The sequence below is a fragment of the Drosophila biarmipes genome, unplaced genomic scaffold (assembly GCF_025231255.1).
Source record: "Drosophila biarmipes strain raj3 unplaced genomic scaffold, RU_DBia_V1.1 ptg000017l, whole genome shotgun sequence".
NCBI classification, from domain to species: Eukaryota; Metazoa; Arthropoda; class Insecta; order Diptera; family Drosophilidae; genus Drosophila; species Drosophila biarmipes.
Window position 1 is genome coordinate 1,644,154 of NW_026114535.1, and position 13,986 is coordinate 1,658,139.

Consider the following 13,986-nt stretch of genomic DNA (forward strand, 5'->3'; position numbering starts at 1 on the left):
TTAGAAAGAAGAGACAACACTCGAGGCGGTGTCGGACAGGTGCACAAATTTTCTTCCTTTATTCCGTTTTTTTTTCCGCGTATTCAAATCGAACTAACGCAACAATATAATATGCATACTCCCGGCTTACTTCGATTTATGAGTTTGGTAGATGTGAGAACGATATCTCGAACTGTAAAATATATTGTTGACCTTTCTCAAACAAACTGCGGAGGTATGCGAATTGAACTGGAACTTTGTTACAGAACCGAGATCCTGTCACGGTCGCCAGAATGTACGTTCCCTGCATTCAGTTTTTAGGTTAAATTTCAAGTCGTTTATTCATCGGGAAGGCCTAACCTTCGTACCAAAGGTTAAAATCTCCACATTCTATACAAATTATATACATGTTGCGATTAGACACGAATATAATACAACATCTAAAAAAACTAGTTTGTTGATTTTTTAAGAACACCGACAAATATGTTTTAAAGTTTCTAGCGAAGAAATAGCAGATGTTCTCTAAAACCATCCATAGTTAACAACATAACTTTCTTGAACGCAAATTTCTATCTCATAAACTACTTGATGAAAATAAGAAGACAAGAAAGGATGTTAACTTCGGCAAGCCGATACCCTTGTATACCCTTGCTAGAAGAAATAATGAACTTTAGTAGCACCATGTAATATTTTTAAGGATTGTTGCTGACTTCAGTGATATTAAAAATAAATTATATCATTCTTTGTTTTATGCCATTTTTTTACATCTATATGTTAGTTAGAGAAGTACGATTTTTATTAAATTGAATTCGAAATTCTTAAGCATTTCCAGCTTAGAAGGTTATATATATGCTTGATTCGAAACTCAACCAAATAAAAAATGTTATTTCCAATCGTAGAAGGTTATAAGTTAAAAAACACCGAAGGTATATTTTCTCAATATTATTTTACCATTAATTTTCCGATCGTTCCTATGGCAGCTATATGATAGAGCCATCCAATTTTGATAAAATTTAATTCGAAATTCAGAACTAATTAAAAAATGTTCATACCAAGCTAAGAAGGCTATACGTTAAAAAACACCGAAGATCATTTTTTTTAAATTTTTTCCCCGTTACTCGTAGAGTAAATGAGTGTACTAGATTCGTCGGAAGGTATGTAACTGGTAGAAGGAAGCGTTTCCGATTTCATAAAGGATATATATATTCCTGATCAGGATCACTAGCCAAGTCGATCTATGAACGCTGAGATCTTGGAAACTATAAAATATAGAACAGCCAAACTTAGAACCGTTACTGGTAGAGTAAAAGAGTATGCTAGATTCGTCGGAAAGTATGTAACAGGTAGAAGGAAGCGTTTCCGACTTACAGTTTTTACGATAGAAACAAACTTTTATGTGAAATGTGTTTGTCTCATCAATACCTATCGATTAAAAACGCCCACAAACGGATTAAACGCTTAAATCTGTCTGCCGACCACATAACATCTACTGAAATAGCCGGTAGGTGGCGCCCTAAAATATCGCTTTTCTGCTTATATATATATCTCCGTTCGCCTTTTCGTTTCGAGGCACTCGACTATAGCGTTTTTCCTTGTTGGTTTGTAATTTGACTTATAGAGCGCATCGGAAAGATCGATGTAACCCAACTTCGCAACATTCAATGTTTTTCAAGCTCTGGGCACAAATAGCCTTGTGCACAAATCTATTTCATAAACACAGAACACCTACTGATTTCTGGCCTTGACGCAATAGGCACAATGAAAAATTCAAAATCCTAACTTACACTAATATCCACCTATATCTCTCCCAAAAAACAATTTTGTATAAACTACATCCAAAATACGATTCTAACAGTTTACACCCATTTTATTCTTATGAAAACAGAAAACTAGCAACTTTAGTTCAACATAATTTTACATCCCAGCTCCATCGTTCAACCCTGCAACAGCAATGTAAGCAAAGACGCAGCCATTATTAAAAAAACCTCATCATGTCTACCATACATATATCCTATATAAATTATAATATAAATTTTATCCCTTGCCAAACAGCCAATCAAATAGAGAAGAACATATTTTTGATTGAACTTTTACCTGCCCTGAACTTTCTCACTTAAATTGTTTTATTTTAAAAAAGTTGGGTCTATTAAAAAATTTAGCAATTTAGATCGGATAATTCATCCGAAAAGTTGATATTAGAACTTTAATTGGTTGAAGGTACGATCGTGACCACATTTTCTAATAGTTAATAGGTGCTTTTGTTTGATTCTCATTACTCAGCTCAAGGGGCCACGAAGGATTTAAATATATACACGGACAAAAAAAGAGGTTGGAAAGCGACACATACTCGTACACGATGTTTCAATATACGGTTATGTAGACGTCAGACAGATTTATGCGATATTTTTTATGGTCGTTCGATCCTTTAAAGTTGCTAAAGTTATTATACCCTTGCAGAGGGTGTAATGATTTCAGCCAGAACGCAACGCAAGGAGACGTTTCCGACCCCATAAATATATATATTCTTGATCAGCGTCACTAGACGAGTCGATCTAGTCATGTCCGTCTGTCCGTCCGTTTCTACGCAAACTAGTCTCTCAGTTTTAATGCTACCGGGCTGAAACATTCCCAAAAGTCTTTTTTCTATTGCAGGTAATATATAAGTCGGAACCAGCCGGATCAGACAACTATATCTTATAGGAACTATAGGGGAAACAATTAAAAAAAAGATTATATCTTCGGTATTGTTTTACATATAACCTTCTAAGCTTAAAAGTAAAATTTTTTAATTAGTTTTGAATTTTAAATTAAATTTTATCAAAATCGGACGACTATATCATATAGCTGCCATAGGAACGATCGAAAGTTAGTGGTAAAATAATATACAAAAAAGTATATCTTCGGTGCTTTTCGGCATATAACCTCCTACGCTAGGAAATAACATTTTTTAATTGGTTTTAAATTTCGAATTAAATTTGATAAAAATCTGACGTCTATATCATATAGCTGCCATAGAAAGAATCGCAAAATTAGTCGAAAAATATGAAAAATTATATCTTTTGTGTTTTTTCACATATAACCTTCTAAGCTTGGAAATAACATTTTTTGAAGTTTTAAGAATTTTGAATTCAATTTAATAAAAATTGGACTACTCTTCTGAAAATAAAAAAAAAATAGTCTAAAAAAAGAATAAAGTCATTTATTTTTAATATATCTGAAGTCAGCAACAATCCTTAAAAATTTCACATGGTGTTACTAAAGTTAAGCATAAGCATAAAAAGCATTGCTTGGTGTCGTAAAGACCATTTGATTGTACTGACCATAGTACATCATCGTCCAAGATATGGTAGGTTTACAAGATTTGATCATTCAAACCGATGAAGGAATAGGATTCATCGGGAAAATGTTACTTGCTGAAGAAAGTAAAATTTAACATAAAATTAATAAAAACAAAAAAAAAACGATAAAAATTGCCGCAATTTTTTTTAATTCATGCCAAATTTTATTTGTAGCTCGTTGCAAAAAACGCGTCATGTTTTTCAGTTGTTTATTTATTTTTTAATTTGTACCTATATTACAAATTTATTAATTTAAAAATTGTATAGGAACTCATTAATATGTAATTAGTTTAGCAAAACTGGCAACTCTAAAATTCAATTACAAGAGACCATGGCTGACCGCCAAGTTCTATTTGCAGTTAAGGTGGTCATCCCGTGTTAAAACCGTTTGTCTAAATGTATTTAAAACATTTTTTCAACTAACGGTTAAAAGATACAATTTGAAATTCCATATATTTAGGTAATGTTTATGTACATTAGTTAATTAATTTTGAGTAAAACAAAATAAACACTAGAAGTTAGAGCACGATAAAGTAAGGGTTGTAAAAAAAAAAAAATAATCCGCTGGCTATCAGGATTCGGACTGAACGAGTGATTTCATAAAAAAAAATTCGAAGGCATTTTAATCATTTAATATGTTAGAAAACATCAAGGTTTTTTTTTATTCCTCCTATACGATATAGTTGTCCGATTCTACTCGTTGTCACTTAATAATAGATTTCAGACTTTTGTAAAGGTTGCATCTCGATAGTTAGCACTACACTTGTTATTATTATACATTTTTGCTTAGTTACAAATTAATTGCTAATAATTTTTTTGATGAACGGATCGATTTGAAAATATTTTTTCCATCCGTCTGGACGTTGAAAATAAAAATTGTATTCATTATTGACCATCATCCAGAATACCGTGATAAAAATTAAATTAAATAATACTCATTTAAGTGTCTTAAATTAGACTACTAAGTTATGTTTATTGAGCATACATATGTATATCATGTTAAAGACAAAACGCAGGGAACGTAAAAATGTGAACTTAGAACTAGAACTTAATGTACGTTTTTGTGAAAATTGTATCTTATAGTAGATAGGGCATACACACATTGCATATGTATATTTTTATTTCTGGAGAATACTGTTAAAGCAAAAACTTACGAAAATTATTTTTCGGAATTATAAGCTATCTTTATTGATTTGGATTATAGAAAACACAGCGTGACACTATTTAAACCTTGTGAAAGACATTTGCAAAAACTTCAAATTAAGTGCTATCGGTTAGCATTTGTCCTTAAAATACCAATTAGGGCACGTTCACCATATCACACACTGGTTGATCCAGTATAGCAGAGGCGCCCAAAAATACTTCCAGATGGAAGATATTCAGTAAAAAATTGTTGTACTGCTATTATGGACCCAATAAGATAAATGAAATAATAAAAACAAGAAAAAAACCATTCGTCAAGGAAGCAATATACTAGAAAATGACTTTTTAACACTTAAATTGCATACTTTTAGCTTAAGTAAAATCTCAGAATTTATTTTATTTAAAAAATCAATTTTAAATTCAAAATTGAACATTTTTCGGTTTAACGTCGATGTTTGCCTTTTAAAACATCGGAAAAGCTACGATTTCTGACCAACTGAGATTTCAAAGCACAATCGAATATGACGAAAACAACAAAACACAAAAGAGCGTACAAGGCAGAAAGTGGCAAAAAGTTGGAGCTCGAACTTTAAAACGTAGAATAAAAAAACATTATCTAGTACTAACAAATAAGTTTCATCAAAGGGTGAGACGAAATTGGCAACTTTTTCTTTATCTAAAATCTATCTATGTACAAAAATACAACACTTAAAAGGTTCACTGAAGAAACACTAACATTAAAACAATAACACAACACAAAATGACATAACAATTACTCAGTTTAAGGTTTATACCTTTATTTTTAATATTCATTTTATTAAACGACAATTAGACGCGATTTAAAAGTAAAAATTAATATTTTTGTGGAACGTGCACACTTTTTTTTTGTCAATTCTCTCGGCGCACGAATTAAAGAGACCAAAAATGAAATTACCGTTGTTTTATTGTCTGATAAAAAATATTTTTAGGACAAAAAATCGCCAATATCAGACTTATGTTTTTTTATTTTTAACTTACGAAATCAACCAATGTGCATATACAACATTAATGTATACTATTGGTGTAAGAAAACATTTTTTCCTAAAAAGCCTAGTACTCACAGCGACGGAAACCGCGAACACTTATAGGAGTGAGCGAGGTAAGTATGCGGCTAACGCCTTTCGTTAAGAAAATACCAGAAAAAATAGCAGTCTTATCGAAGGAATTTCAGTAAGCACCGTTGGCCGTGGCTGAAGGAAAAAAAGTAAATCATTGGCTGTGTCCGTGCAGAAGCCCGCGTCGAAACCAAAGATTAAAAATGGAAGGCTGGATTGGATTCCAGCACTGCCTGTGGATTTGCAGTGTTGCAGTATTGCTATATGTGACTTCCTGATGGCGTCTTTGGCGTGGCTTTTGGGTTTTCTCTTTCTTTTCTATATTTTGGTTTCTACACCGCTTCTAAAAGTACACAGCCAAAAATTTAATTTGTTAAACTATCACTCGCCAAATCTTGTATTTTTTTATCTCATCTGTGTGAGGCGTTGAAAATCAAACCAGACAAAAGCGTTATCGATTTTACTAGTACTATTCTTCAGCCTAAGATCGGCTAAAAGTTCCGCTAGTCGAAAAATCTTCACCCTGAATCCATGTATCATCCCCTTAGTTCCGAAAAAAGTTTAAATTGTGCATCAATTTGTGAATGCGAAGTGAATGGCACCTTGCACGAGTGAAATTGTCCGCTTTTTCACAAGTTAAAAGTCAAATGAAACTTTTTGAAGTCACTTTGTTTCTTTAACTCATTTTTGTATAAACTGTCACCTGACAAGTTCCAAGTGAAATCAGTTTGGAAATATTGCATTTTTCCAACGAGGTTTCACTTTTGAAAATATTGAATTTAAGTAATAACTTATTTATTTACATTTTACTTACAGAAGTTTGCAGAGACGTTTCCGACCCCATAAGGTATATATATTCTTGATCAGCGTCACTAGACGAGTCGATCTAGCCATGTCCGTCTATCCGTCCGTTTCTACGCAAACTAGTCTCTCAGTTTTAAAGCTACCGGGCTGAACCTTTCCCAAAAGTATTCTTTTTATTGCAGGTAGTATATAAGTCGAAAAAATTATATCTTTGGTGTTTTTTAACATACAACCTTCTAAGCTTGGACATAAAATTTGAAATCAGTTCTGAATTTCAAATTAAATTTTATCAAAATCGGACGACTATATCATATAGCTGTCATTGGAACGATCGGAAAATTGGTGGGAAAATAATATGAAACAAATTTAGCTTTGGGGCTTTTTGACATTTTTTCTTATAATATTGGGAATATAATTTTTTATATTTTGAAGAATTTTGAATTCAATAAATAAATAATAATCGAATAATAATTTGAAATCCCGTTTAATAGTTTGCGGATTATAAGCGAACAGTTCTCTTATAAACGTAAGAATGGGTATTGACTAGACAAATACATATCAATCAAAGTTGTTTAAGCCTTTCCTAACTTTATATCAGTAGAAGCCATAGTTTCAGCCGGTTTGTGGGCGTTACAAAGTTTGTATACCCTTTCAGTTGATTGTTGAAAAGTATTATATAATTATATCTCTGACCGTTTCTTTGATTTTTGAAATTCTTAAAAATATTCATGGAAGAACGCTATAGTCGAGTCCCTCGAATATCAGATAACCGTTACTAAGCTTGAGTGAGCAAAATGAAAATGGAGATGTATAAGCAGCAAAAAAAATATTGTAACGCGCCACCTACCGGCTATTTCGGTATATGTCATGTGGGCGGCAGACAGTTTTAAGTTTTTTAGCCGTTTGGGTTCGTTAGAGTGGGCGTGGCAAACATTTTTTAAATCAATCGAAAGGTTTTGATGAGAACAAATATATTTGATCAAAAAAACAGTGGGCGTGACACATTTATTTAAGGTGAAATGATAGGTATTAATAAGACAAATACATTTTGTTTATCACCGTTCATACAGACGGACGGACATGGCTAGATCGTCTCGGCTAGTCATGCTTATCAAAAATATATACGAGGTGTGTTCAAAAAGTAAGGTGACTTTTCAAATTGCGCGGGCAACATATTTTCGATTATCGATTTTTTTGTTTTGTTATGTTGGTACACTCTTCCCTAACATCTGTACCAAGTTTCAATTGAATCCCCTTTTTTTGTTTAGTTGTGAGAGGCGTAAAGGTAACAAGTTGTTTTGCGTGCTCAGCGATTTTTTGCTATCGAAAAATATGGATCAAAGGATTTGCATCAAATTTTGTATAAAAAATAAAATTAAGTGAAACTGTTCTGAGTAAAAAATATGTTTACAAGTGGTACAAACTCTTCCAAGATGGCCGGGAAGATGCCAATGACGAGCCTCGCTCTGGACGCTTAAGCACGTCAACAACTTATGAAAACGTTCAAGCAGTGAAGAAAATTGTTTTGGAAAATCGTCGAATCACTATCAGAGAGGTTGCTGAAGATGTCGGTATATCGCTTGGCTCGTGCCATGAAATTTTTTCAAACGTTTTGGGCATAAGTCGCGTGTCAGCGAAGTTTGTTCCAAAATTGCTAAATTTTGACCAAAAGAACCGTCGCATGAGCATCGCTCAAGAACTGTTGGATGACGTTAACGACGACACAGATTTACTCAAAAGGGTCATAGCTGGTGACGAATCTTGGGTATATGGTTATGATATCGAAGCCAAAGCCCAATCGTCACAATGGAAGAGCCCAGGTGAGCCAAGACCGAAAAAAGCACGCCAAGTTCGATCAAATGTCAAAGTTTTGATCACTGTATTCTTCGATTACCATGGCGTGGTGCATCAGGAGTTCTTACCATATGGTCGTACGGTCAATAAACTGTATTATCTGGAAGTTATGCGCCGTTTGCGATAAGCAATACGTAAGAAACGTCCAGAATTGTGGAAAAACAATTCATGGCTTTTGCATCACGATAATGACCCTGTTCACTCATCTTTGCTTGTGTGAGATTTTTTGGCCAAAAACAACACCACAATAATGCCTCAGCCACCATATTCACCGGATTTGTCCCCATGTGACTTTTTCTTGTTCCCAAAACTAAAGAGACCTATGAAAGGACGGAGATTTGGAACGATTGAAGAGATAAAGACTGCATCGCTGGGAGAGCTCAAGGCTATACCGAAAAGTGCTTATAGGAAGTGCTTTGAGGATTGGAAAAACCGTTGGCATAAGTGTATTGTATCTGAGGGAGATTACTTTGAAGGGGACAACATTAATATTAAAAAATAAATTAATTGTTTTTCTTGAAAATACAAAGTCACCTCGTATACTTTATGGGTTCGGGAACGCTTCGTTTTATCTGTTACATACTTTCTGACGAATCTACCAATTTTTCGAACGTTCCGATGACTATGATATAATGCTCCGATTTCGATGAAATTAAATTCGAAACTCAGAACTCAGATTTCAGTCAGAAGTTTGAAACGCAGTGAAGGAGACGTTTCCGACCCCCTAAAGTATATATATTCTTGATCAGCGTCACAATACGAGTCGATTTAGCCATGTCCGTCTGTCCGTCCGTCTGTCCGTCCGCTTCTACGTAAGCTAGTCTCTCAGTTTTAAAGCTATCCGGCTGAAACTTTCCAAAAAGTCTTCTTTCTATTGCAGGTAGTATATAAGTCCGAACCAGCCGGATCGGAAAACTATATCTTATAGCTCCCATAGGGACTATCGGGGAAAAAATTAAAAAAAAAAATTATATTATATAACATTTTTAAATTAGATCTGAATTTCGAATTACATTTTATCAAAATCGGACGACTATATCATATAGCTCCCATAGGAACAATCGGAAAATTAGTGGTAAAATAATTTTGAAAAATTATATCTTCGGTGTTTATTAACTTATAACCTCCATTTTTATTTGGTGTTGAATTTCGAATTAAATTTTATTAAAATCGGACGACTACACCTTATGGCTGCCATAGGAACGATCGGAAAATTAGTCGGAAAACATGAAACAAAAATTATATCTTTTGTGTTTTTAAACATATAACCTTATAAGCTTGAAAATAACATTTTTTAAGTATTTCTAAATTTCGAATCAAATTTTATTGAAATCGAACGACTATATCATATGGCTGTCATAGGAACGATCGGATAATTGGTGGGAAATAATGTGAAACAAATTATAGCTTTCGGTCTTTTTGACATTTTATCTTATAATATTGGGAATATACATTTTTATATTTTTAAGAATTTCGAACTCAATTTGATAAAATTATTGATTATTTTTTATAACTGCAAGGGTATACAAACTTCGGCTTGCCGAAGTTAACTTCCTTTCTTGTTTCCGTAAATTCCTTTGGAAGCTATAAGATCCGTCTGGTTCCTACTTTTATACGCTGGTCGAAACTTACATATTATAAAATCAGGCATCAATGAAAAGGTAATTTAAATGGCGTTTCAATGATACAATACTTTTTTTAACCTATTTAGAATTATTGAAAATGACTAATTTTTGTGAAAATCTACTTCTATAACTTTTTTCTTCGTCTTGAAAATTAAATGAAGTTTTTGAATGCAAAAAGTTTCTTACAACAAAAAAATTAGTAACTGCAACAATAATTTTTTTTAAAATAGTTTTGTTTATACTTTTATGATCAAAAATAATATAAATATAAAAATAATAAAAAATATAAACCAAAAAAACGTCGCTGTTGTGAACTCTATTGTCTTAGCCACAGGCAGAACTCAGGATGGCCCGAGGATCTGGAATGCTGTAAAAGAAAACTTCTAATAGACCTAAAGAAAAAATTCTGGTAAATTTAGTATATCCGCGTGGAGTATTGCTATTTTTGGCAGAACTTTAGAATGGTAGTGCGCATCATCAGGTTTATTAGGCATTAACATTTTTAATTATTATTTTAATGGCGCGTAGTTTATACATGCCGAAATAAATAAACTAAAACTTATATTTTAAAGTATTACACTAGTCGGCATAAGTTTTGACAAAAGTTTTTTTTTGACAAAAGAAAAGTTAAGTATACTCCTAACTTGAACTTGCTTCGTTTTACTTTTGGCATCAACGAAAGGTCATTTAAATTCCGTTTGAATGATGCACTACTTTTCTTAACCCATTCAGTACTTATTAAAACTTCCGAATTTGTGTGAAAATCTATCTAGTCATGTCCGTCTGTCCGTCCGTTTCTACGCAAACTAGTCTCTCAGTTTTAATGCTACCGGGCTGAAACATTCCCAAAAGTCTTTTTTCTATTCGGTATTGTTTTACATATAACCTTCTAAGCTTATAAGTAAAATTTTTTAATTAGTTTTAAATTTTTTATTAAATTTTATCAAAATCGGACGACTATATCATATAGCTGCCATAGGAACGATCGAAAGTTAGTGGTAAAATAATATACAAAAAAGTATATCTTCGGTGCTTTTCGGCATATAACCTCCTACGCTAGGAAATAACATTTTTTAATTGGTTTTAAATTTCGAATTAAATTTGATAAAAATCTGACGTCTATATCATATAGCTGCCATAGAAAGAATCTCAAAATTAGTCGGAAAATATGAAAAATTATATCTTTTGTGTTTTTTCATATATAACCTTCTAAGCTTGGAAATAACATTTTTTGAAGTTTTAAGAATTTTGAAATCAATTTAATAAAAATTGGACTACTCTAACATATAGAAGTAAAATAAATAGTCTAAAAAAAGAATAGTCATTTTTTTTTAATATATCTGAAGTCAGCAACAATCCTTAAAAATTTCACATGGTGTTACTAAAGTTAAGCATAAGCATAAAAAGCATTGCTTGGTGTCGTAAAGACCATTTGATTGTACTGACCATAGTACATCATCGTCCAAGATATGGTAGGTTTACAAGATTTGATCATTCAAACCGATGAAGGAATAGGATTCATCGGGAAAATGTTACTTGCTGAAGAAAGTAAAATTTAACATAAAATTAATAAAAACAAAAAAAAACGATAAAAATTCCCTCCATTTTTTTTAATTCATTCCAAATTTTATTTGTAGCTCGTTGCAAAAAACGCGTTATGTTTTTCAGTTGTTTATTTATTTTTATATTTGTACCTATATTACAAATTTGTTAATTTAAAAATTATATAGGAACTCATTAATATGTAATTAGTTTAGCAAAACTGGCAACTCTAAAATTCAATTACAAGAGACCATGGCTGACCGCCAAGTTCTATTTGCAGTTAAGGTGGTCATCCCGTGTTAAAACCGTTTGTCTAAATGTATTTAAAACATTTTTTCAACTAACGGTTAAAAGATACAATTTGAAATTCCATATATTTAGGTAATGTTTATGTACATTAGTTAATTAATTTTGAGTAAAACAAAATAAACACTAGAAGTTAGAGCACGATAAAGTAAGGGTTGTAAAAAAAAAAAATAATCCGCTGGCTATCAGGATTCGGACTAAACGAGTGATTTCATAAAAAAAAAATTCGAAGGAATTTTAATCATTTAATATGTTAGAAAACATCAAGGTTTTTTTTGATTCCTCCTAAACGATATAGTTGTCCGATTCTACTCGTTGTCACTTAATAATAGATTTCAGACTTTTGTAAAGGTTGCATCTCGATAGTTAGCACTACACTTGTTATTATTATACATTTTTGCTTAGTTACAAATTAATTGCTAATAATTTTTTTGATGAACGGATCGATTTGAATAAAAATTGTATTCATTATTGACCATCATCCAGAATACCGTGATAAAAATTAAATTAAATAATACTCATTTAAGTGTCTTAAATTAGACTACTAAGTTATGTTTATTGAGCATACATATGTACAGTGGCTCGCAGCTTATTTCGTGCAGTTACCTAAAAAAAGTTTAAGTCGTTATTCCAGCTAAACTATAAGAGATAACAGAAAAATTTTAATGCAGAATCTTATTAGGGAATATTAACTTATTTATTAAATGAAAGCGATTTTCTTAATCATAAAAACAAAAATAATTATTTAATAAAAACAAAATGTACAGGCTTTTTCCATGCCGCAGCTTATTTCGTGCAGTAGCTTCTACGTAACTTAATATTTGTAATTTAACCGCTAATATTTAGTGTGTCCTCCTTTCTGGTTCAGGACGACTTTGAGACGATTTTTCATGGATGAAACTAGCTTTTTAGTTGTTTCCACTGGAATTTTTTGCCATTCTTCCATAAGAACAGTTTTTAGGTCGTTTTTGTTCGAAATCTTCCTCTTCCTTATAGCAATGTCCAATATTTCCCATAAATTTTCAATCACATTCAAATCTGGAGACTGTGCTGGCGTTATAACGACATGAGGGCAATTCCAGATAAGCCAAGACTTCGCAATTTCTGCTGAATGCTTCTGATCGTTGTCCTGGTAAAATCGAAAACGATCGCGCATGCCGAGTTTTTCAGCAGTTTGCAGTAGGTTATCCTTTAAAATGTTTAAGTACATTTTGGCATCCATGATGCCATCAATAAAAATGAGGTTACCGACGCCAGAGGCTGCCATACAGGCCCAAACCATGACGTGACCCCCGCCATGCTTGACCGTAGGTTTCAGGTGCTTATTTTCCAACTCTGTATTTGGTTGCCGCCACACATATTGTCGTCCATCTGAACCAAAAATGTTAAATTTTGACTCATCAGCAAAGATAACATCATCTCAGAACGAAATCGGTAAATGTATGTGTTCCTTTGTAAACTTTAGCCGAGCAGCAATATTTTTCTTGCTGATAAAGGGCTTCTTCCGTGCTACTCGACCATTGAAGTTATGATCGTGCAGCACACGACGCACCGTATCAGGACTACACTTCTTGCCCATTTCGTCCTCGACCTCTGAAGCTATTTTTGGGGCCGATAGCTTGGGGTTTTCCTTAATTTTCCGGACAATACGGCGCTCTTCATGATCGTTGAAAATTTTATTAGGAGCTTTTCGGCCTTTATCTTCAATGCGGTTCTCTCGGACAAACCATTGGATGATGTATTGTACAGTACTGGGACTTAGGGACACCATTTCTCCAATGACCCGCTGACTTTTTCCACTTATAAAGTGTTTAAGCACAAGTTCTCGCTGCTCAATGGTTGTGCGTGGTGCCATTTCGGTAATTCCCCTGTATCTCTTTATTCAAGTGTGACCAAGCTCAAAATTTCATAAAATATGTATTTGTTAGTATTTTAAATAATCAAATAATAAAAAAAACTGTGATTTTTAAGACTAAATATTAAATGTTTTGGCTTTAAACATACTGCACGAAATAAGCTGCGGCATGGAAAAAGTCTGTACATTTTGTTTTTATTAAATAATTATTTTTGTTTTTATGATTAAGAGAATCGCTTTCGTTTAATAAACAAGTTAATATTCCCTATTAAGATACTGCATTTAAATTTTTCTGTTATCTTTTTTAGTTTAGCCAGAATAACGACTTAAACTTTTTTTAGGTAACTGCACGAAATAAGCTGCGAGCCACTGTATATCATGTTAAAGACAAAACGCAGGGAACGTAAAAATGTGAACTTAGAACTAGAACTTAATGTACGTTTTTG

General features: G+C 32.7%; 1 protein-coding gene across 48 annotated transcripts in view; it reads right to left on the reverse strand.

Moving 5' to 3' along the window:
- The window catches only part of LOC108021871 (protein argonaute-3), a 448,633-nt gene that overhangs the window by 267,041 nt on the left and 167,606 nt on the right, over positions 1-13,986 (reverse strand). The window contains exon 1 of one of the 48 annotated variants that reach the window (XM_050890209.1): positions 5,561-5,578. The exons of 46 other annotated variants lie outside the window; for them this stretch is intronic. The gene's annotated coding sequence lies outside the window, so the exon portion shown is untranslated. Of the gene's footprint in view, positions 1-4,471; positions 4,536-5,560; positions 5,579-13,986 lie in introns of those variants that run through there. One more of the 48 variants, XM_050890198.1, reaches the window with a different exon arrangement.